The sequence below is a fragment of the Chelonoidis abingdonii genome, chromosome 1, assembly GCF_003597395.2.
Source record: "Chelonoidis abingdonii isolate Lonesome George chromosome 1, CheloAbing_2.0, whole genome shotgun sequence".
Lineage (NCBI taxonomy): Eukaryota > Metazoa > Chordata > Testudines > Testudinidae > Chelonoidis > Chelonoidis abingdonii.
The window spans coordinates 288,915,398-288,941,109 of NC_133769.1; the positions used below are offsets into that span (position 1 = coordinate 288,915,398).

The 25,712-nt window shown below is 42.3% G+C and overlaps 1 long non-coding RNA gene across 3 annotated transcripts; it reads left to right on the forward strand.

Annotated features, from left to right (window-relative positions):
• The first annotated feature begins 580 nt into the window (after positions 1-580).
• LOC116835495 (uncharacterized) lies at positions 581-22,400 on the forward strand. Of its 3 annotated transcripts, none has more exons than XR_004376213.2 (4): positions 581-757; positions 11,148-11,295; positions 13,358-13,431; positions 15,999-16,604. It is a non-coding gene; the product is annotated as an uncharacterized LOC116835495 (long non-coding RNA). The 3 variants fall into 3 exon arrangements; XR_004376212.2 differs by lacking the exon at positions 15,999-16,604 and adding an exon at positions 21,658-22,400 and having other exon boundaries at positions 582-757; XR_004376211.2 differs by lacking the exon at positions 15,999-16,604 and having other exon boundaries at positions 583-757; positions 13,358-15,271.
• Positions 22,401-25,712: the final 3,312 nt, after the last annotated feature.

Below are 25,712 nucleotides of genomic sequence, written 5' to 3' on the forward strand. Positions count from 1 at the left end.
ACTTGTCATTTGAAACATCTTACTTTTTGTGACTCAGTCTTTCAAAAGATACCAGTCTCATCTATAGCAGTAAAATGAAATAAGCCTAAGAAGAAGTTACATTTTAGTTCCTATTTTCTCTTAAAAGTTTTTTCATGGCTGTCAAAGAGACTTTTGTCAGATTCATGTCCTGAATGCCTCTGCAACATTCAGAGACTTGGTTTCAGCCCTGAATGTTGTAATCTGTGTGACATCTGCTGTTCGCATCTGCTTATCACTTAACACAGCAGAAAAAAATATAATGCACAATCTTATGTGTTAACAAATGGATTCTTCCAAGGCACCCCATTGGGTTAATCCACCTGTTGTGGTTTGGCGTAAATTAAAAGATTTATTCCAACAGCTCAGTAGTGGCTTGGAATAGTTCCTCCCCTGTCTGCGTCGGAGGGAGACCACTACACCTCACTATACCACCTAATGGTTGAGAGGCAATCAACAGGGGATTGGCACTGTAAGTCAGTAAAGAGTCTGTAGCCAGCCCTCTGGCTTTGGTGGGCCGCAAACACAATCAGGCTCAGCCTGCTGGGTGGGGCCAGCAGTCAGGCTCAAGCCCTCTGGCTGGGACAGAGCAAAGGCAGTCTTTTGCCCGGCTCCCTGGCTGGAGCCAACAGCAAACAGTCTATGGCCCAGCTCCCTGGCTAGGAATGAGCAAAGCAGTTGGTGGCCCAGCTCCCTGATGGGAGCAGACAGCAAACAAATGCAGGCCGTCTGGCCTAAGGTAGGTAGGCTGCAATCCCAGGGGTGGGGTTGGCAGCAGGGGGTAAGGGGACCCGAGCCCACCCTACTCCACCATGTCCCACCCTAGGGCCCTAACAGTGGTGGGGAATCCTCCAACTGGGTCAGCAGGGATACTGCTGAAACACGCTGACCATGACTTCAGCAAACACAACTGGACTAATGTCCGCTTTCCCTGGGCTACTTCCTACCCCTACCTGGTCGTAGGGCTTTGTTGCTAATGAGCCTTAAGGCTCTTCAGGGTACTCTGCAGCCAACAGTTCCAGCAGCTCCTCAGGGTATTCACAGGGTAGCAGCTCCTCCAGATATTCGCCAGGTGGCAACTCCTGTATATTCCTCCAGAGGCAGGGGTTGATACAGCTCAGTCCCTGTTTCAGGGGTCATAAGAATGGCCATACTGGGTCAGACCGAAGATCCATCTAGCCCAGTGTCCTGTCTTCTGACAGTGGCCAATGCCAGGTGCTTCAGAGGGAATGAACAGAACAGATAATCATCAAGTGATCCATCCCCTGTCACCCATTCCCAGCTTCTGGTTAACAGAAGATCTCTAGTCCCTGCTCTTGGTTGCTAAATCCTGTTGGCTCTTCCTCTGTACGATCTCCATATTTCATACTTCCTATCCCTACCACCAAATTCTGGTCCATCCCCTTGGTCATTTCTCACCTTGATTACTACCAACTTCCCTTCTCTGGGCACACCGATTCCTGCACTGTACCTCACAAATCTATCTTCCCCATCAACTCCTTCTACCATGTCACCTCCTTCCCCACAATATGAACCTCTGCATTGGATTCCAGACTCTTCTCTTGCTATTATAATAGTGAGTTATGCTCCATTGCTGGGGTAACTATTTCGGTGTTAGCTCAAAGAAAAGTGTTATATAGAACCTGATTCTCTTGCAAGCGTAAATGAGAGCAGAATCAGACCTGCAGTTTTTAAAGTCTTTGTGATGGTAAGTACTATAAGGCTGTAATGTACACCACTATGTGCGGCTTCTTTAAACAACCTTTTTATAAATGCAGGGGAGAAATGACTTCTTTGTCCAATATTTTCATCTGAATTTGTAAATACTGAAGCATAGGACTTCTGGTGGTCAGGAATTACTTGGCTGAATAGGTATATTGGCCCAGATTTTGTCCTTTTTAACTCTAGATGTAAAAAGTGTTTAGTGAAAGTAGTCAAAAAATCCATTCTACGGTTAATTCTTTGAGAAAGTAGCACAAATACATTAAAAGCAAGTGAGACAAACATAAATCTAAGTTTACATAACCCTACAAAGCATCATAATGAAGTTTTTATTTCCATACCTCAGAGTCTACTTTAGCAAATATCTATTAAGGAAACAGGGCTATCCAAAGAACAAGTGTTCTGTACAACAAATCTGCCAAATCATACATAGAGTAACAACATAATGTAGCTATCTTAAAAGATTACCTATTAAAGGAATAAAGTCCTCAACTACTGCACACCTCTTTCCCTGCTAAGAAAATTGCAATAATAATTAGCTGAGCTGATAAGAGAAAGGAGTTTGTAGTGAGGTCCCTCTGATGCAGACAGGGAGGAACCATTCCTCGCCCCAGGTGGACAAAGCCAGGGCAGGTCTGCCCCTTGTGCCGGAAGCAGAGGGGCAGAACAGGAAATATAAGAGATGGAGTCTCCAGCTTAATTGAGGAAGAACTTGGGAAGAGGTCGGACACTGCTGCCTTGCTGCTGGCTATATGCTATAGCTAAGGTCTCCGTGGCAGTTGGAGATAAATATCTACATATCAGTGGAATTCTCCCTGGTTGATCATTTCAAAGGATGGTTGATATCATTCTACTATGTTTGTGTGAGCTCTATTGCATAGAACATTTTTTGATTCTTGACAATTTTACTTACAATCTATATGCAACAGGGGTAGATATAAGATAAAAATACCAACTTTTTATCTATATTGCCCTCAACACTGCATTAACTGAGCCTCACTCTTCTCTACAAAAGTCTGACATGTATATCATGAAGTAAGCAAGCCCACTTGCTCAGACACTGAGGGAGGCCAAGGTCTGGCCCTGCAATTGAATCCACATGGACAGACCCTTGTACTTGCATGAAGCCCAATTGGCTCTGTATGGGCTGAGGGGTCCACCCACATGTATCCAGTTATAACAGCCAGGCCTTAGAGAGCTTTTCTAGTTAATAAAAACATTCTTTAGGATAAATAGTAAATACAGCAGTTGTTTCCATAAATTATCAAATTATTCAAATGATTTCCCTCCCATTGTTCATCCTGCAGCATCACTGAGCAAACAATATTAAGCAAATCATTCCCAAATGTTTCTCTGTAAATCTGCAAACAGTTAATTCATGAATGAGTCTTTGCATTATTTTATTATTTAATGTGAGCTGAACTATTCTCTCTCTAGTTGGATCTTCAATACAGTCCTACCTGAAACCTATGCACTAGCCCAGGGTATAGTAGACATGGGTGGACTAGAACTTTCACCGCTCCTTCTCTATATTTATTATGTCACATTATTTACATGTATATCTGAACATCAACTGGAAGGGGTGTGTGGTGTAAGTAGGCTGATTCAGTTCTCACTGCTTCTGTAAAACACAGCAGTTGTTTTGACTATCTCCACAGTCTATCAGCAGAGGAGAAAGAAAGCACTGATTCAAGAAATTATAAATGGGTATTTCATCTCTGTCAAACATGGCAAACGCTACACCTGAATTCAGTTGATACAGAGCTGGCTTAATTTGCCAGTGAAATGGGGCGGGAGATGGAGGAGGGTGAAGCTCATTCCAGTTCCTGACATCTGGTGACACCTCATTGAAGACTAAAGATAAGAAACAAGAGACATTATTGTGAGCTTTCTTTATCCTGTATAGTCAGAAGGATGTTTACTTCCACTTACCTAGTGGCTATATATCAGGAGTTCCTCAATATCTGACCTGAAGCAAACAGACCTTTTTATGATGTTTTTGTCACCTCATTTCAACTTTACATGCAGTCTCCATGGAGTCTGAGAAGCAGGCGGATGTGAATGGTTTCGACCAACAGGTGATCTAAAATGCCCAGGGCAGGAAGATAGCATTCCTCCTTGTATAAACATACTTTTACTGAGTAATGTAGTGGCAGAAGGAGAGGAAATGAAGACTATGAGGGAGAGTAACAACTGGTTAAAGCTAAAGTGGCTTTAACAAAGGGCATGGGAGAGACTGAGAATGAGAAGAATGCATAAAGAACTATATCACAGAGATTAAACAGCCAAGATTACTCTTGTTTTATATGACTGGGCAGACAAACAAGGCCTCTTGAAGCCAAAGGAACGTTAAGCAGCAATTTAAAATTTAATAAAAAAGGTAGAACAAACAGTATCAGCATTTATTTTAGCAGAGCTCCTTCAACCTCACTATAGTCTGGTTCAAAAATTCCTGACCTTCTACTGAACCAATGAAAGCAGGGTGTGCTGCCTCTGTAGAACCATCTGCGATAGGCCAAAATAAACAGAATGTGCTTGGTGTGGAGATGTTGCCTCCCCATTGTTAATTCTGATCTCTTCTTCTTCTTCTATGCTCAGCAGCAAAATCCTGGAATATATATTTCACTTTTTTCTCACAGCTTAGAAGCTGGAGATATTCTCCTTTAGCCCCAGATAGTCTGAAGGCCAACATTTTCAAAACTGGATGCCTGAAGTGAGGCACCTAAATCCATATTTAGGCATCTAAGTATGTGGCCTGATATTCCCCTCCTCTCCCCGCCCCCATGAGCTAATCACCAGCTGCTCTTAAACACCTTAAGCACAGCACCTCTGAACAGCAGTTCACTTAGTCAAATGCCTAATTGTGGCTTTAGATGCCCATCTTTGGGCACCTAAGTTTGAAAATTTGGGCCTAAAGCAATAAACTGTAATTTAGTCTGGCATTGCCCATTGTGGTTGGGAGAGTTTTATTGTTTTTTTTTCACATAATCATTAACCAATGATTATTTCAAAGTCAGACATTTTACATCATGATGTAATTCCCTGTTAATATCTCAAAACTAGACAGCTTCGTTCAGCTTATTTGACACATTTTAGTGCTGCTGCAATACTTGATAAGGAGAGGGTGGGGAGGAAGAGGTGTGAGGGAATGAGCTGTGAGTGTTTGCACAACCCTTTTTTTTCCCTGCTCAAGTATGTAAAGTGAGATAAATGGTCAAACTGCAGACATACTGTACTCAGCAGGAGCCAAAAGCCGCTCTCTGGATTGGCAGTTCCAAAAGCCATCAGCACCGGATCCTTTCAGTAATTTCCAACTCGGAAATGTCCTTCCTTTGCTTGTGACAGACATAAACCAGCTGTGCTTCGAGAAAAGGAGAATAGAGAGAAGAAGAGACAGACAGACTGGACATGAACAGTAACAAACACTGGAACCAGCTGCAGCCTGCAGGTCACACTTCCACGTCAACAAAAAATGTTATTTAGTATTTGCCAAACACTGAAGTAATTCATCACAAGATATAAGTGGATCTCTAATATCTGAAATTGCCTGTTGAAGATTAACTGAACGTATCACATTTCCAATTTGATGACTTACATGAGAATTAAAATAGTATGAGCTTTGTAGGAAAGGCACTTATTCAATCTGCAGTAGCAAAATTCTCATGCTGGTCAGTCTCAGCAATGCAATTTAGAAAATTCTAATGCTAGAATATTTGTATTTATAAAGAAGAGGGGGCTGTAAAATACAATGGCAGCCTGATGGAATTCAGCTGAGTCTGATCAAATATATGCAGCCGCTACTGACCAATCTAAAGAATGTATAAGACAAAACTACTATGGAACCACAGGGTGAAAAAGGAAGATGATTATTTTAAACATGGTGGTGAACTGGTTTTGAACCACTCATTGTTGGCCTCTAAAAATATCTGCTTTGCCCAGGGTCATTCCTCAAATGAACATCATGGTCCAGTCCAGGGCCAATCACAGCGGTGGGCCAGGAGGGCCTTTTATCTTGGGCCTCAAGCTCAAAGGGGGCCTCAAATTTAGACACTTGTTAATTTTTTGGCATTTGATAAGTTTCGCAACTTGTTTTTATGTGTATCCCTATTGACCCAAAATGTGACACTCTCAGCTTAGAGCTGCAAATTTAAGCAAATCAGTGATGTGATTTGGTAAAAGACATAATTTTTTTGTTAATTGATATAGATTTTGTCATATTAGAGAGTAAAAAATGTTCATAAATTTTAATAAAATATATTGATTCTGATGGCACAAGATTAGACCACGTGTCGTCTTTTTTTTTTTTTTTTTTTTTAATTATGCCCTTAAAAGCTGGAAGTGGTCCAGGCCTCTCTGGACCTTTGAGAGGGTCTGGTCCAGTCTTTGCAAGATGGCACTTCTAAGGATAATATTGGAGCACATTACTGTAATGCCCTGGTGTTGTTTCATCATCACTCAGCACTACTGCAACAGCATGGAAGAAATTAAAAAACAACACAGGACCATAAGAAAGAGAGGGGAACATACAAGAGATTTAATAAGAGAGAAAAAAATTAAAGCATGATATCTCTTAGCTGAGCTGAAAAGGAGGAGAGAGATGGGCTTGAGACTCTTTGTTAATTATAAGTATTTATTATTTCTGCCTCCCAGGAGAGAAAAAGCATTAACTCTGTCCCGAGGAGTTCATAAATTAAGGGTCAGATTCTGCCTCCTTTTGAGTAGTATCTTACTTTATATATAATCAATGGGACTAATGGCAGAATAAGGCTGTCATAAACAGATAGTTAAGGGTTAATGTCTCTTTCACCTGTAAAGGGTTAAACAGTGAACCTGGAACACCTGACAAGAGAACCAATCAGGAGACAAAATACTTTCAAAATCTCGGTGGAGGGAAGTCTTTGTTTTGTGTGTTTTTCTTTGTCCGTTGTTCTCTCTGGGATCTGAGAGTGACCAGACGTACCTACAGGCTCTCTAATTTTCTGTTCAAGTAGTAAGTACAAGTAGAAAGACGGTTTAGTCTTTTTGATTGTTTCCTCTATTTGCAAATGTGTATCTGGCTGGTAGAATTTTAATGTGTATTTTGCTGAAAGGATTTTAAATTGTACTTGTATACCTAGGCTGGGAGGGTATTCCCAGTCTCTAAGCTAAAAGACCCTGTAACAATTTCCAACTTGATCTTACAGAGATAATTTTTATTTTTTCTTTCTTTTATTAAAAGCTTTTCTTTTTAAAAGACCTAATTGACTTTTTCCCCTTCTATAGGCTCAAGGGAATTGAGTCGGTACTCACCAGGGAATTGGAGGGAGAAGGGAGGGGGAAAGGTGGAATTCCTCTGTGTTTTAGATTCACGGAGCTTGAATCTGTACTGCCTCCTGGTGAGGGGAAAAGGGAGGGGGGAAGGTGACATTCCTCTCTGTTTTAAGATTCAAGGAGTTTGAATCACAGTGATCTTTTAGTGTAATCCAGGGAGGGAAGTATCTCGGGAGAAGAAAGGGGAGGGGGAATGGTTTATTCCCCTTTGTTCTGAGACTCAAGGGGTTTGGGTCTTGTGGTCCCCAGAGAAGGATTTGGGGAGTCAGAAGTGTCCCAAAACACTATACTTTTGGGTGGTGGTAGCCTATCAGATCTAAGCTGGTACTTAAGCTTAGAGGAATTCTTGCTGGTACCCCATCTTTTGGATGCTAAGGTTCAGAGTGGGGCTAGATACCATGACAGAGGTACTATACCATCCAAATAAAGACAGAAGCATCTGACCCTAAATTAGACATGATATAACAAGGGGAAACAAGACAGTAAGGAGAAGATGGTGGAAGAAAGATTGAGGAGAGGGGACAATTTCAACAAAATGCAATTTCTTGCAAAAATCACCTGCTTGCACAGAAAATTTTGATTTTTCATTGAATATCCAAACACCTGAAAACCAAATAGTTTTCTGTTTTTGGCTGGAAACTGAAAAAATTCAGTTCAGAAATGCTGCCACAGTGCATCATAGGAGCTATAATTTGGGTGCTTCATATCCCTATTATCCTCTATGGACTGGGTCCCCCAGCTTTACTACCTTTCCACCATCCATTACAGCCAGGGACTCCGATGATACATGCAGTGGCTCAGCAAAAGGGGAGCTTATGCTGCATCATGGGATGTATAGTCTGGCACAGGAGCCCACCCTACAGAGGAAGACGTGAAACTTCCAAACTATAATTCCCACAAGGCATCACAGTATTTCCAAATCAAAATTTCTCTCTTTTAAACCAACAATTTTCAACCAACCTTTCTTAATTTTTCATTGAAATGTTGAATTTTTCTATGAGGGGAAAAACATTTTCTGACTTTCTCCACTGTTGCCTAGTTTTATGCAGATGTTGTAGCAAAAGTGGAATTTTCTGGGGAACTTCATCAGTGACTTAGATGTTGGCATAGAAAGTACGCTTATTAAGTTTGCGGACGATACCAAACTGGGAGGGATTGCAACTGCTTTGGAGGACAGGGTCAAAATTCAAAATTATCTGGACAAATTGGAGAAATGGTCTGAAGTAAACCGGATGAAGTTCAATAAAGACAAATGCAAAGTGCTCCACTTAGGAAGGAACAATCAGTTTCACACATACAGACTGGGAAGAGACTGTCTAGGAAGGAGTATGGCAGAAAGAGATCTAGGGGTCATAGTGGACCACAAGCTAAATATGAGTCAACAGTGTGATACTGTTGCAAAAAAAGCAAACGTGATTCTGGGATGCATTAACAGGTGTGTTGTAAACAAGACACGAGAAGTCATTCTTCCGCTCTACTCTGCGCTGGTTAGGCCTCAACTGGAGTATTGTGTCCAGTTCTGGGCACCGCATTTCAAGAAAGATGTGGAGAAATTGGAGAGGGTCCAGAGAAGAGCAACAAGAATGATTAAAGGTCTTGAGAACATGACCTATGAAGGAAGGCTGAAAGAATTGGGTTTGTTTAGTTTGGAAAAGAGAAGACTGAGAGGGGACATGATAGCAGTTTTCAGGTATCTAAAAGGGTGTCATCAGGAGGAGGGAGAAAACTTGTTCACCTTAGCCTCTAATGATAGAACAAGAAGCAATGGGCTTAAACTGCAGCAAGGGAGATTTAGGTTGGACATTAGGAAAAAGTTCCTAACTGTCAGGGTAGTTAAACACTGGAATAAATTGCCTAGGGAGGTTGTGGAATCTCCATCTCTGGAGATATTTAAGAGAAGGTTAGATAAATGTCTATCAGGGATGGTCTAGACAGTATTTGGTCCTGCCATGAGGGCAGGGGACTGGACTCGATGACCTCTTGAGGTCCCTTCCAGTCCTAGAGTCTATGAATCTATGAAACTTAAATGCGGAGAGGGAAGGAATCTTGCAAAACTGTTCAGGAAGGGTGCTCCAGCCATAAAGGGTATGCAACCAGGCAGTTTGTGACTGAAGACAAGGAAAAGGTCTTGGGAGAAGAAGCCTGCATTTGTTAACAAACTTGTTTTGTGTTCCTGTTGTTTGTTAGTTAGATCCCCAGCAGCTAGTTTGAGAGAGAAGGTTTCCAGTTCTAGACAGCTAGACCTGAGAGCAGGGTTCCAATATAAATTTACCCTCAGACCTGTAAGTAGGATCTTAGGGCTTGTGGAGCAGAGTAGGCTGGCTCCTCAGGACAATGGATGAGAAGTTTAGCCATGTAGTGTATACTTGAGTTACTCCAATAGCGGGGAAGAGGGAAAGGCCTGGCTGTCTTTCAGATTATTAAAAACTACTGAGCAATCTGACTTCAACAAGAGATAAAGTTGTTCGGCATCATACATAGTCACAGGAAGCTAGCAAGTATCCACAATAGTCATTATACTATTACTAACCCATATAATGGTTCTCTAATACAGGATTTCACAGGATTTCTTGAATAATTGCTTAAGGACCAACATAGGAGTGTTGTGCAAAAACCTTAACTATTCCTCTAGAGAACTGGATGATTAAAAAAGGTTTTAAACAGCACAATTAAGGATCTAAAATAATGAAACATGTCAAGGTCACACGATGAAGAAAATTTACAGCATGCAGTGTTCTTTCATATGCCTCTCTATTTTTACTGGAATCGAATTGTATTCATTATGTAGGCTTCACAAAGGAATGTTCTACATACCCTAATGAAGGAAAGAAAAGTTCAACCTTCTCTTTCTGGGAAAGTTTTTAAAGCATATGCCCATTGCTGTTAGGTCCTATGCCTGACTCAGGCTAAGGGCTCACCTCCGGCCTTCATACAGTGCATTTAGTAAAACATTGCAAGGTCTGTTTCTCATCCAAGGTAAAGTATTCCTTTACCTCCTCTACCACTTTATGTATACCTTCCTTCCCCTGCTGCTCTCTGCCCCAGCCTCCTATATGCCCCTTCCATTAAAAAAAACTATGTATATAGGATGTTACTCCGTCTCTCCTCTCCAAAAAGAGGGGGCAAACATTGCTTATATCCCAGTTTTGCTTTCCACTTCTGCAGCTCATAGCCCATTTCACAAGCCCATTTTGCATAAAAGTGACTTTTTAACTTGAACAACAGCCACTGCCCTTAAATATCACAAAACATGCAGAATGCCAGGAGGCATGAAAATCCCATTTAGGAAGAGACATTTTTCACTAGAAGTACCCATCCTGTCACACAGTTCCAATTAAAGTATAACAAACGCAAGCCATCCCATTTTACAAACAGAGCTAGTATAATGTAAAAGGAACCCATCCTCCACCCCTCGCTCAATCTTTCCTCTGGCAATTCTCCTGTTCCCCAAGACCAATAGCACTTTTACTTGAAGTGAGTAATGACCTCAAGCCTGTCCTATTTGAAAATCTGGATGATACCTATAATTCCTTTAACTTTGTAGTGGCCGGCTTTCCTTCTTTCTGCTAGTAAGAGATCTGATATGATAAAATACTTAAGTGTAAAAGTAAGTGCCCCTTTATGACATTAAGATCATGCATTGCTATTGATCTGTGCACAGAACCTTGTTGGTGGACATAGCATGCACAAAACAAGACTAGAACAAGACCCTTAGTTTCTCCCTGGACCACCAGATCTGATTCACTGCAGGAAGAGTTGATAGCCACTAAAAATGGTTTTCATAGATAAATGCAACAGAGAGTACATAACTAATGGCTCAAAGACAGATTTCATAAGACCATTAAGGACCAAGTTCAGATCCTGTTTAGGGAAATGAAAGGCTGTAATAGCCACCAAGTGAACTCTGACTGAACTCATAGAAAGACCTGACTTCTTTAATTCCAGTTGGTAATCAAAAACAGGTGAGGGGGTAAATGAACAGGTGAAAACTGATGCTGAGAACAGCAATGGTGAAATCCCTTCCATTTCTGAAAGTGAATATTTTAATAGAGATCTTTCTGCTGTTTAATACGGTTTGTTTTACTTCTGATGAGCAGGAATCCTCTATTCCCAAGAACCATCAAGAAGCCATGCTCAGAGTCAGAGGATGGCCATGGTAGGGGGGAGAAACAAACTGGAATCCTGGGACAGCAGATGGGCAATGGGCAGGAGCTGCTTTGCTGGACAAGCAGCGAGATGAATCAGGTAAGGGTACCAGACCTGCCTCAGCCAAGTTGGTACTACTAGAATGACCTTGGCTCCTAATTATTTGATCTTGTTCAAAACAAAATCAGTGGTGTCAGAGGATATGCATACAGATGTCTTCTGGTCCAAGGGATGAGAAAAGCATCTCCCAAGGACTGAGGACCCAGACCTCCTCTCAGACAGAACCCTTTGCTTGTCCTGTTGATGGCAGTCATGAAAAGGTCCATTTATGGAAACCCCCACATCAGGAATATCTGCCTGAGGATTTAAAGGTTCAGTTCCACTTGTCCAGAGAGCTGTCCAGATAATGTCTGCTCAGATCATAGGTCATGATATTCTGTATGCCTTGAAGTGAAGAGGATGAAATGAGAATGTGATTTACTACACACCAGTTCCACAGCTTTATTACTTTGGCACACAGGAAAGGGAATTTTGGCCCTCTCTGATGATTTATTTAAAACTTGCAGACCATGTTGTCTGTCATGATTTTGATGGATTGTCTCCGATTAATGGAATGAAATGAATGCAGGCATTTAGGAGTGTTCACAACTATAGGAGGTTGATATGAAAGAGTGACTCTTGAGGCAGACATTTGCCTTGAATGGCATGTAATCCCAGATGAGCTCCCTACTCCACTACCGATGTGTCTAAAGATAAGTTATAGTAATCGTAGGTGCAGGCTGGGTGAAAAGGACTCCGGCACAGACTTTGGATGGATCCTAATTCCACTGAAAGAATCTAACATCTGACAAGGGACAAATATGAACTTGTCTAATTCATGTTCATTTGGGATCTAAACTGTTCTGAGTCAATCCAGAAGTCAGTGTAGATGTAGTCTGGTAGGTTGTGTTATGAAAGTACTAGCTGTCAGGTGACCCAGCAGCTGGAGACAATTGTTTGCTGTAGTCTGGAGACTTATTTGAATCCTGGTAATAAGATTTGTTAGTGTTGTAAATCTGTCCACAGAAAGGTAAGCTCTGGATGTTGTGGCAACCAAAGAAGTCCCGATAAAGTCTATCTGTTGAACTAGAGTTAGAACAAACTTTTCAATATTGAGATGAAGTCCTAAATTGTGAAAATATTCAAAACAGTTAAGTCCAAAGGTGACTGTGAAGAGTTTCAGGGGAATCTCACAAAACTGAGTAACTGGGCAACAAAATGGTAGATGAAATTCAACACTCATAAGTGTGAAAAGTAATAAAATAATGCCATCTATACATACACAATGATGGGTTCTAAGTTAGCTGTTATCACTCAAGAAATATCTTGGAATCACCATGTATTCATCTCAATGCGCAGCAGTGGTCAAAAAAGGTTAACAGAATTTTTAGGAACTATTAGGAAAGGGATAGAAAATAAAATAGAAAATATCATAATACCATTATATAAATTCATGGTGCACCCAGACCTTAAATACAGTGTCCAGTTTTGGTCACCCCATCTCAGAAAGAACATAGTGGAACTGGAAAAGGTTTAGATAAGGGCAACGAAGATGATCAAGGGTATGGAAAAGCTTCCATATAAGGAGAGTCTAAAAAGATTAGGGCTGTCCAGTTTGGAAAAGAGATGACTAATGGGAGAGATGATAGAGGTCTATGAAATCAGGACTGGTGTGGAAAGAATGAATGGGGAAGTGTTATCTATCCTTTTACACAGTTCAAAAACCAGGAGTCAGCCAATTAAATTAATAGATGGCAGGTTTAATACAACAAGAGGAAGTACTTCTTCACACAATACATAACTTACCTGAGGAACTCTTTGCCAGGGGAAGTTCTGATGGTCAAAAATATAACTGGGTTCAAAAAAGAACTAGATAAGTTCATGGCGATAGCTCCATAAATAGCTAGTATCCAAAATGATCAGCAATGCAACCCCATGTTCATGGCAACCATAAATCTCTGACTGCCAGAAGTTAGGAAGGGAAGACAAGGTGGATCATTCTAAATTTCCCTGTTCTGTACACAACCCCCGAAGTTCTGGTACTGGCCTCTGTCAGTGACAGGATATTGGGCTGGTGAGCCTTTGTTCTGACCCTGTATGGCCATTCTTATTTTCTTACCAGGAGCAAGACCATCTATATTGCACCAAAGACTTCTATGTACAATCTGCTCTTGGACAGCCAGTCATCAAGATATGGTAAGACGATTGATGCACATGAGCAGCTACTGTGGCAAAGACTTTGGATAATATCCTTGGTGAAAGATGTGAGGTCGAAGGAAAGCACTCGATACCGGATTTGACCCTGACCAACTACAAAATGAAGAAACCCCTTTTGGGAGTGTTGAAAGGAAATATGCTACCTCAAGACTGAGTGCCATGAACAAGTCACCAGAATCCAAGGATGGAATTATAGCTGCAAGGATTACCAACTTGAATTTTTGTGACTTCGTGAAGGAGCTTGGGAGTCTTAGATTTAATATTATTCTCCATCCCCTGTTCCTTTTGGAACCAGAAAATATTTAGAATAAAATCCTCTCTACTGGACCGGAACTGGTTCTAGGGCCCCTATGCATAGAAAGGATATGGTTTCCTGTCTCAGCAAATGCTTGAGAAAGGGGTCCTTTAAAGGAGAATGGAGAATGTGGGTGGGAAGGGTGGATGGAGACAAAATGGGTAGAGAAACCTGATGTTATGACCTCCAAAACTCATTTGTCTGATGTAATTTGATCTCAGAGGTTGAAAATGGGAGAAGTGGTTTCCAACGACAGAGAGGTAATTAGCACCTGAAATTTCCAATGGGAATGTTCTTAACCATTGACCAGACCATCAAAATTGACCCTTTGATAATGAGGAGACCTGGTGGGTAGTGGTCATAGCAAGAGACATCTTCTTCTGATACCTCAGCCCTTTTTTTAAGTGGATCAGCTGATCTATGAGAACTGAAGAATTGAATTGATGGGATCTCTACCATATGGGACTGACTTTCTCTTACTTGCAAGTGTTTGAAGACCTGAAAGTGGCCCTTGATTCCTTTAACATGTGTAAGGATTCATCAGCAGATTCATTAAAAAGTTTCAGAGTATCAAAACATAGGTCCTCTACAGTATTTTGGACTTCTCCTGGAAAACCCAACAGCTGCAACCAAGATGTTCAGCACACAATGACCAGAGTAGAGATAGACTGAGTTGGCTGCATCTAGGGGGGCTTGCAATGTTATCCTAACCAAGAGTTGACCCTTCAGTTATGATGGCTTGAAATTGCTCTCAATATTCCAGGGAAGAGGTTCAATGAAAGTGTTTAACTTGCTGTACTTTGTGTGATTATATTTCTCCTTTAAAGCATGATAATTAGCTATTCTGAACTGGAAGGTTGCAGAAGAGTAGCTTTTGTGTCCAAAATGGTTGAGGAGCTTTTGGTCTTTATCACCAAGGGTAGACATGATGTGGTATTCTCTACAGCTATGAAACTGAACAGCTCCAGACTCTCCAAAAATACAATCAAGTTAAATGACAATAAATGAAAACACTAAATTTCAAAACTAGAACTTGAAGCTATAGCTACTAAGCAGAAGGCAGACACTGCCAAAAGTTCAGTCTCAGGTTGTAGAGGAGTTGAAAAGGAACTGAGGGGTGTTCGCTTGCACCGCCCTATACATCCTTGGTATGGCTTATGAGGAGTAGGGTGCATGCATGGGCCAAATGGACACTGCTACCAAGAATCTCCAATCAGTGGCACATGGGGGACATGCACTCTTGACGTGGAGCACCCATGTGGACACTAGTCAAAGAAGAAGAAACAGTTCCTGCCCCCAAAGAGTTTATAACCTAAGGGGAAACAGCAACACAGAGCAATGATATGACATGCTCATGGCCAATGGCAGAGTGAGGAAAAGAATCAGATTCTCTTGGTTCCTAGCAATCCAGCCACTAGACCATGCTGACATCAATCCCAGAAATCCACTAGGCCAGTGGTCCCCAAACTGTGGGATGTGCCCCCATAGCAGGGCATGGAGGAACGTGGGGTGGGGGGGGATACGGTGGGGTCAGGCCACATACAGCTGCAGCCCCAGCACTGCCCCCCAGCCCCGCTCCTGGTCCCAGACCTGCCCACAGCTATAGCCCTGGCCTCAGCCCTAGCTCCCAGCCCAGCTGCAGCTCTGGCCCCAGCCTCAGCCCCTGGCCCTGACCATGGCCCCAGACACACTCCCAACTGTGGCCCCGGCCCCAGCCATGGCCCTGACTCCCAACCACAGCTCCAGATGTGGGAGTGTGGAAAGCGGTAATAGGCGGTGCATGGTAAAAAAATTGGGGACCACTTCAGTAGGCCATTCTGCATCTCTACGCATTATATGGCATAGTCTGGTAGCTAAAGCAGCAACTGACAGAGCGGACAGTTTATGTCTGATTCTGATCACTTCCTTACTAAACATACAGATTTGATCAGCATAGAAAGGTTAATTTGTATTAGAGACTAAAATGTTAAAGCTTAACATATGATAAAAATAGAGGGGAAAGGTGAAGTTATTAGAATTCATTTTTATTCACAATTAAAAAACACCCTCAAAAATATTTTACTATATCCATGTTTAATAGGGGCAAGGGGGTGGAAGACAAAGTCTTCAGGCCTGTGGGAGGCCTTTCTTTCCCTGCTATGCAGGTTCAGCTAAGGGCAAGTAGGCTTCCTTGTCCCACTATATTTGTCATCTCTCGATTACTTTTTTAAAAATCCACAATTAAAACCACTGTTTTCTCTCTTTAATCTAGATCACTCTTCCAGTGAGCATGGAGCCTAACCTCCAGTGAAAGCAGCTGGGTTCAAAATTAGCTTAGTCATTGAATTCAATGTTTAACCCTAAATGTAGCTCTTTCCTAATTTTAAAATCCTTTACTAGCGCAACAAAGATTGGTTCATCAGAATGGTCTCTAGAGGGAATAATTCACACAGATTTAATCAACAGCAGAATTGACTTTATTTAGGTCCTAATAGTCTGTTTCAAGGTTGCATACGTAGTAGCCATCATTAAATAACAGTACTTCTGTAGCAACGCCTACTCAGCAGCCCATATAATTACAGTTGTTATTGACCTATTTCCGATGATTTTCCTAACAATGACACAAAACCCTTCTAGAGTCTGCCAAAAACATTAAAAGCTTTGCTACAGCAATACTCCATAGCTTAGTCCATTGAGACTCCCACTACATTGGTGTAATTTCAGCTGTTGGCTTTAGCGTGTGGGTTGCTTGTGGGGTGTTGGTGGCATGTGATATGCAAGTCAGACAGGATGATCTTATGGCCTTAAATTCTGTTCATTTTTAAAAACAGTCATTAATGACATGCAAGGTGAGTCCCAAGAGCCCTTTCTCAGAGTTCAGTTTACCACAGTAGTGACAGATTCCCGAGTTTACCAGAGTAGTGACAGGTTCCCCAGATTTATAAATCAACCATATTTAAAATAAAAACTTAGTTAATGTCTTCTAACCTTAATGTCTGGAATAGAGAGGAAGGATGGTCCAGGGGTTAGGTTAGCGGCCAAGGCCTGGGTTTCTGATCTGATACAATCTTCCCGTGTGAATTTGGACAAGTCACTTTGCCCCTCTGTATCTCAGCTCCCCAGTTGTAAAATGAGGAGAATAGTATGTCCTTATCTCACAAGAGGGGTGTGAGGTTAGATACATTAAAGATATGAGACTTCCAGAGAACATGACACTTCCCTCTAAGCATCTAAGATGGAACTTTGCTACTGGGCAGCAGTTAGGAAATGAGTACTATTTTTCAATGTGTCTGAGTATTGTGTTTTTAAAAAGTCAGCCTCTGCTTCACATATCATTTGAGAGAGCAATACCAAATCTTTTCTTAAAACAACCTCTCCACCACTACCACCACCCTTTTGTTCCATGTTCTACGTTGCAGAGGGACATCTTTGACTGTATTATCCCTTAAAGGGACAGATCTTCCAATATTTCAAGGTTTTGAAAATTTTCCCAAAACACAAGCTGTTCTCCATCCTATAACCTGCACACTTATATCCAAAATGTCCTGCATGCGCCTAAGGAAAGTTCTGTGTTACAATTACCATAGCAACTGCTGTCCAAGAGCTGCCTTGGTATTTGGTCTCCCGCTGCTTTTAAAATCCTTTTCCTTTTTTGCCAAAGAAAGCTTCTCTCGGTGACCCTATTTTTTAGAATATATTTTTCACTCCCCTAAAAAATAAAGAATCAAAAGTAGGGACGACGGTGGTAATCAGCAATGTATTTGTTAGCTGGTTTTATGCTTCGTTTCAGCTTTATGCATTTTAAAGCTTTTCTGGGGCAGTAGGTTGTTTGGCAATCATGTCCTTTTCGTAGACTGAGGAATATACTCTGCTGCATGTAGCTGCCATAATGTGCTAAGGGTCAAATTCAGCCACCAGGCACAGTGGCAGTCCTTCCACTTCCACATGGGGTGTGACAGCAGCAGCCACTGGGAGGTGCCTTCAGTGCCTCATGGAATCTTCATTCACTCAGCTCTGGCTGCATTGCTCTCATTTACTTTATTGCCCTAGGCTGCTGTTTGCCTTCCACCCTGCCCCTCACCTACCACAGCAATGGCTCTGCCTCACTGTCCCTGCTATCCTTTCTACCTCCCTTCCCTTCAGCTTCCCTCCGTCGTTGCCCACTATCTTATTTCAGCCATGACTTTGCTGAGCAGGCCAGAGGCATAGGCGGCAGGTTATATACATTTGCGGTGCCCGAGCACCAGGCATATTCAGGGCCGGGTGCCCTGCTCCAGCAATATTTGGAGCTGGGTCTCTCCCCCGGCCCTGCCTGGATCGGGCTCCGGCCCCTGCGGGTCTCCTCCGCACTGCTGCGTCTCTGCGTGGAGCGGGTCCCAGCCTCCGCCTGCCACCACTCCCCTTGCGTGCCCCCCCCGCCCCCCGCTGCATCCCTGCCTGCTCATGCTGCCAGAGTGGAACAGCAGAACAGCTGCTTGCTGCCCCTGGGTCCTAGTGCCTGCCATCCACTCGTGGCAGGGCAGGCTGCCCTTACCCTGCCCTTCCGCCCTAGCCCTGAGCCCTTCCAACACTCCAAACCCCTCATCCCCCCCGCACCCTAATCCTCTGCCCCAGCCTTGAGCCCCCCCCACAGCATGAACCCCTCATCCCCCAGCCAGAACCCTCATCCCCTTGCACCTTAATCCTCTGCCCCAGCCCTGAGCCCCCCCCCCCGCAGCATGAACTCCTCATCCTCAGTCCCAACCCTCATCCCTTCTCATCCTGATCCTCTGCCCCAGCTCTGAGCCCCCCCTCAGCATGAACCCCTCATCCTCAGCCCCACAGCCCTCACCCCACAGCCCAACCCTCTTCTCTAGCCCTGAGCCCCCCACATCATGAAACCCTCATCCTCAGCCTCACAACCTTCACCCCTGCACTCCCTCCTATCCCCAAACTCCCTCCCAGAGCATGCACCACCTCCCCCTTCCTACACCCCCCCCCCTTTCCCGGAGCCTGCACTGAGCACCCAAACTCCCTTCCAGAGCCTGCACCCATCACCCCTTCTTACACCCCCACCCACAGCCTGCACCCAAACTCCATCCCAAAGCCTGCACCCCTCCTGCACCCTAATCCCCCACCCAGGACCTGCATCCCAGACCTCCCCCCCCCGAAACCCCATCCAGAGCCTTAAGCGGGGCGGGGGGCAGAGTTGGGGAGCGGGTTCTGGGCACCACCAAAATTTCTACAAACTTGCCACCCATGGCCAGAGGGTAGAGTGATGAATTTGCTAAGTAGTGAATCTGTGGCTCTTCTCTCTCCTGCACTATTGAGGTGGGCTGCAGACTCTCCAGGGCATGAAGAAACTTGCCTTTAAGGAGCCCATCAGACTGTTGGTACTGTACAAATAACAAACAATGATAAAAGCCACTTTCCAGACGGACAGCTGGTTTTGAAGCACTGAACTACTGAGACAGCCTTGCGATTCATAATTAGAGTCAATGCCTCTTAAACAAGACACTTACGTAGGTGTTAGTTTAAATGAAAGACATGGCTAAGAATTCACATCCTGAAATTTATTTAATAAAGATTAATTTCCACTTTATTGGGATATTTCCAATATATCAAACTGGATAACAGAAATGGCTGGAGAAGGATTAGCAATTTACCACCACATAGTGCAAATTGGGGTTTAGAGCAGAGCTCAGATTCAGCTAATCAGCATTGATACAATTTCTACCCTGAACATTTCTGCTGGTGCCTCCAAGCAGAATGAACTTTCATTCCTTAAAAAGCAACAAAGAGTCCTGTGGCACTTTATAGACTAACAGACCTATTGGAGCATAAGCTTTCATGGGTGAAAACCCACTTCGTCGGATGTATTCACTCACAAAAGCTTATGCTCCAATACATCTGTTAGTCTATAAGGTGCCACAGGACTCTCTGCGGCTTTTTACAGATCCAGATTAACACAGCTATCCCTCTGATACTTTCATTCCTTAGTTTACTCATAACATATGTGAAAAACGTTCAGGAGCTTGAAAAGTCAAGCGGATTGAATCAGCCCTCACAATGACAAAATCATAGCATCATCTGCATCTGACTCTAACCCGCCAGCCAAAGTAAATGTGTGAGAGGAACAAGCACGAGGTGAAAGATGCCCTCCCCATCTGTCACCTGCATGAAGGATCAGACTTACACTTAGACACATCATCAATGAACTTGGTAAGCAGTTACAGTAGGGCACAAGTAGTTTCAAATTGACAGGTAGCTGGTTATCATGTGCATAGGCAATCAAGGCTGGAACTGGAATCAATGGGGTATCACAAGTGTAACAGGAGAACTGGGCTAATGTGTTTTCACATGACATGTACAAAGTCTAGCCTGATATCCATGAAAATCAGTAAGTCCATAACTGTGATATGATCAATGGCATCAAACCCACAACCAAAATCACAGAATACACCAGGCCTTAGGGAAAAAAATACTTGTCATCTGCAGGCTGTTTGCTGGTGTCATGGTATAAATCCCCACTCTGAACCTTAGCGTCCAAAAGATGGGGTACCAGCATGAATTCCTCTAAGCTTAATTGCCAGCTTAGAACCTGTAGCGCTGCCACTAACCAGGAATTCCAGTGCCTGGTACACTCTTGTCCCCCCAAAACCTTGCCCGGAGAACCCCAAGACACAGACCCTCTGGATCTTAACACAAGGAAAGTAAACACTTTCCCCCACCGTTGCCTCTCCCAGGCTTCCCCTCCCTGGGTTACCCTGGAAGATCACTGTGATTCAAACTCCTTGAATCCTTTAAACAAAGAGAGGAATAAATTCCACCTTCCCTCTCCTCCTTTCCCGGGCCCCAAGCACTTTTTCCTGAGAGAGAAAGTAATCCTAACACAGAGGGAAATTAGCCTCTCTCTCCCCCTTCCCATTTTCTCCCACACAAGTCCCTGTGAATCCAGACCGCCGTCCCCTGGGATCTCACACCAGATAAAAAACACAATCAGGTTCTTAAACCAAGGAAGAATTTAGTTAAAGAAAGAAAAAGTAAAAAATATTCTTTGTCAAATTTAAGATGGTTAGTGCAGGGTTTTCAAGCTTAGACACTGGAATACCCTCGCAGCATTAAAGCATACAAGTACAAAGTAAAATCCTTTCAGCAAAATAATAAATTTGAACTCCTTCCAGCCAAATGCACATTTACAAATAAAGAAAACAAACATAAGCCTAACTCGCCTTATCTACCTAGTACTCACTGTTTTGAACTGATAAGAGCCTGTATTGGAGAGAAACCTGGTTGCACATCTGGTCACTCTCAGAACCCAGAAAGAACCACCACCAAATTCTAACAGCACACACAGAAACTTCCCTCCCTCAAGATTTGAAAGTATCCTGTCCCCTGATTGGTCCTCTGGTCAGGTGACAGCCAGGCTCATTGATCTTGTCAACCCTTTATAGGCAAAAGAGATATAAAGTACTTCTGTTCTATTAACTCCTACTATCTGTTTATGACAGCTGCCTTCTGTGAAATAAATTGAGAATTTATGTACAGATCCTACTGAATAGGGCATTACTTATTACTTGGGTCACATTACAATTACATATTTAAACACCTTACCTGCCCCAAAGAGCTTGCTATTTAAATTGAACTGGAACAAAATGAAAGTTTGAAAAAAAGTGCATTGAAGTGTGAGCAGGTCATTGGAAGGCTTAATGCCACGGGGACCTGATTCTGATCTGTTTTACACCAGCCTAAATCAGGAGTGGAGCTGCTGGGATCACTGGAGTTACAATGGTGAAAAACCGATGTGAGAGCAGAATCAGCTCACAGGTGTTCCCATCAGTAAACTACTACTGTCACAGTGGATACTGATGGGCATCTTTGCTAGTATTTTCAGCAGAGGACCCGAGGACTGAATGGATATGGAGACAGACATACCTCCTTTCCCCCCACAGATTGTCCTTTCCCAAGAAGGTTGATATGCAATAGCAATAGCAGAGCAGAATGATGAAGTGTTTATTGACCTTGCCAATGCTGTACCTGTTCTGTAAATAAATAGTGGCATTTGGTCATCATGGCCATCAAGCTAGTTTCTTTCCAGAGCATTACATTCACTAATTAGGCCTACATTTTATAAAGTGACTAATGATTTTGGGCACTGCCATTTTGGGGTATCTAGCTGTGACACTTTATAGGGGGCTGATTTTCAGACATCAGATGTTCAGTACTTTCTACAAATCAGGAAATTGTAAGGTGTCTCAAGTTTGGTACCCAAAAATTGAGGCACCCAAAATCATTAAACCCTTTTGAAAATACAGGTTTAAAATGTAAGAAATATCCATGTATGGCCCCTTTCTGCTCCGTTTGTAATCCACTGGAGTTTTGCCATTGACAATAATGGAAGCAGGCCTGACTCCACAGGCACAGATACAGTGTTAGAAATCTCCCCTAATAAATGAAATCTTCCTGATTCTTTGTCCTTCTCTAAAATGTTTGGAGCATGTAGAGGATTTTCAGTATGGTCCCTGATAGCCAGAACAATTGGTAGGAAAAGCCTGAAAGCCGTTACTGCGGCATTCGAACATTAGCCGTACTGCCAGTATCTCAGATGCTCTTGCTTTTATTGTATTTCTGGTTGTGGTAACTTTTTATCCTACATCATCAAAGTGTGGTGTAAACAACATTCACTTTGCCAGTGCCAGATATCTCATTTGCCTCTGTTCAGATTAATGTCTTTGAGAAATCCAAAACATTCTGGCACAAACATTTACTACTGTTTACAAAAATGCATTACAGCCCGTTTCTACACATTCATTCGACCTAAGTTTGTGTGCTTCTCACATGACAAAAAATGGGAACCACTTTTTATTGCAATATAAATGAAATTAATTGGACTTTTCTCATAATAGCCATGATATACAACCCAATATTAATTCAAATACTGGGCTAGATTCTCAGCTGAAACCATTCAATGCTTGACACAGTTGAAATGGGGAGATGGTTACAGCTACCTGATTCTGGGGGCCACTTCTGTGCCAGCCCTGGCCATGGTGTAAACTAGAACAGCCTAAGGATGGCTGTAAAGTACCACAGTTAGCTAGTGGAGGAGCAGTTGAAATGTGGTAACACTGCAGTCATATCCTCCATAACTCAACACATCTCTTGCACCAAGGGGCTGCAGGAGGACATGGTACAGACAACTAGCAGCCAGACTGGGACTCCCCATCACCCAGGGAAATCCAATGGCCTTCCATCTCCTTTCCTGTGCTTCAACAGCACAAAGAACATCATGATATTTTTCTGGTTTTCCCCCTGGCAGCCAACCACCCTTGATTACATCCAATTCTTTGGCTCTCATCATCTTGGTGAGCAATGGGATACATGCCAAGAAAATCAAAATTCCCACAAAACACAGGTTAACGTATGCTTCTAGATTATAGCGGCTGTTGATTTTTTAAAGATGTGACTAATATACACTAATTGACTATGTGCACAGCTAAAAATGGGTCACAGGAAATCCACCTGAAAGCTAATGATGCAGAATTGTTAATGTGGCTCTGCAAGAGGGTTGAGAGTTGTAGGGAATAAACACAGTTGATGATCATTTTCTAGGAACAGACAGCTATTAATAGTGCATACAGAAAAAGTTTTTCCACTTTGTTTAAAGAACCATTGTGGTTTCAAGTACCCTTTTTGTCAACAGAAGTAAGGGCTGTATAATGCAAAGAAACCAACTCTATAGAAAATGCTAACTGGGGGTAAGAAAGGGCTTTGTTATTTAGAGCTGTATTTTTAAATTTTATGCACTTTATGTTTTGTGTTTATTATTGTTTTAAAATTAACAATTTAGCACCACGCACACTCGTCTGTAGCAGTCATTACTATATTCAAAGACAATCATGTATTAAAAGTATCAATGGTTTATTTTTGGGGTTAAAGATTCTGTTACTCTGATTTCCCAGTGTCTGTACAAATGCATAAAAATAGGGAGACTAAACAAATGTTTGTTGTTTTTTTAAAAAAAGATTGAACTATTGCACATAAATTTGCTTTCAAGCCATAAATGTCTGCAATACTGGGCCCGATTCTCCTCCCAGTTAGACTGGTGTAAATCAAGAGTAGTTCTATTGAACTTAGTGGAGTTTTACCAGTGTGAGTGAAAGGAGAATAAAGCTCTTTGTGCTTTTGATTTTGTTTAATGTAAACTAGAGGGGAGAAAATTGTTTTTAGCCTTGTTCCTTTTTTCTCATACATGTCATTGGTGAAGTTTCATCCCTTGGAGAATTGGTGAATGTGGGAATACTGACTAATACAAAACACTTGGCCTGTTTTCAGTTCCTAACACATAATCCAGAGTTCATGTTATGGTTATCAGAAAGAATCTATGAAAAATGAAGCTGCACACAACTGCAGATCATCAGCATGGCTTAACCTTGTCAAGTGGGGATGAAACAGGAAGTGCTTTGTGACACTGACTGGCAGAAATACAAACTGATGAAGAAAACACACTGCAGGAAAGAAGATCTCAGACAGTGAGTTAAAGCACAGGATGTTAACTAGAACAATATTCTACCATGGCCAAGATCAGAGAAAGTTGACATACTTGTTAGATGTTTCAGCAAAAGAATCAGTTCCAGCAACTTTTTCTAATCTTTCTTACAACACAATTTACCAAAAGGTGGCAGAGGGCAACAGGGGCTGCCCTGAGTGATAACATTTTTAATTGTACAAATGCCATTCTTGATGTCATAATCCAAAGGTCAATGCAGCTGCAGGCCCTGAACAGATGTGCCCTACATCTGCTAAGTAACATGGAGAAGTGACTGTATGGTCCAAGTAAGGGTAAAAACATTGGAAGATCAGTGGTGCCACTCATGTGGTATTTGCCTCCTTCCCTTCCAACGTCTTCCATGTATTTCTATCCTTCATTAAGGAACCATAGCAAAAAAAACCAAAAAAGCCCGTATGCACAGCTTATTGCTGAACAAGGGCCAATGTCCAGATGAAGTCATTGTGTGAAGAAAAATATTCCATGTCTTCAAACTAAAGGCAAAATCTTGCCCTTCTTTGCAGTGGCTGTAAAGTGATTGGGGGCGGAATGGGTACCAATCACTCAAATGGTCCCTGAGCTTCAAAACACCTTTGAATTTAAACAGTTGTACTGCATCATCGTATCATCAAAAAATGCTGAGATGTCCTGTTAAAATTTAAATCCAATTGCTAGATCTGTTTGCATAAGTCATATTTCCACATGCAAACACGAAGAAGAATTTGTGGTAGGTCAAGTGGTTTTCAGCTTTTCTTGCAATCACCGCATTCTTTTTTGAGTAACAAGAAAAATTCTCTTAGGAAATTTCACAAAAATAGGTGCAAAGAACAAAGTCACCTTCAGCTTTAAATAGAATACTGTTTTATTCTATGTGCTAAACCGCTCTTCATATAGAGTGTTTAAAATGACTGTTACCTTACTTACTCTTTTCCTGTTTGTCTGATAATGATGCTGAGAGATTTAACACAATGATAAAAGTATACTAAATTGCTGACCACAAAAACATCAGCCCCATGGTTATACTTTGTATTAAAGAATGTTTTCAGGTATTTCTTGTTTTCTAAGTTGACATAATTGTTTCAAATATCAACGTGGCTTCATCTGCAAAGGAATCTGTGGTCATGATACACATTGGTGCCAATGACATAGAGAGGCATAAAAGAGAGGTCATGGAAGCGACACTGAGATTATTAGTTGAAAGGCTTAAGGCCAGGATCTCTTCATTCCCTCCAGATCCCCATGCAGAACCAACTGGACAGTGGGAACTTCAGGGTCTTGGGCCTCATCTACATTAGAAAGGGTTTGCTGATATCGCTGTACTGACAAACCCTTCTTGTGGAGACATGGCTTACTCTGGGAATTTTGTTTATTTGCTGATATAGCTCATGTCAGTTCCCTGAATGCAGCAAGTTATACTGTCAAAAGGACTTTTTTTTGCTAGTATGACTGTCGACTCTGGGG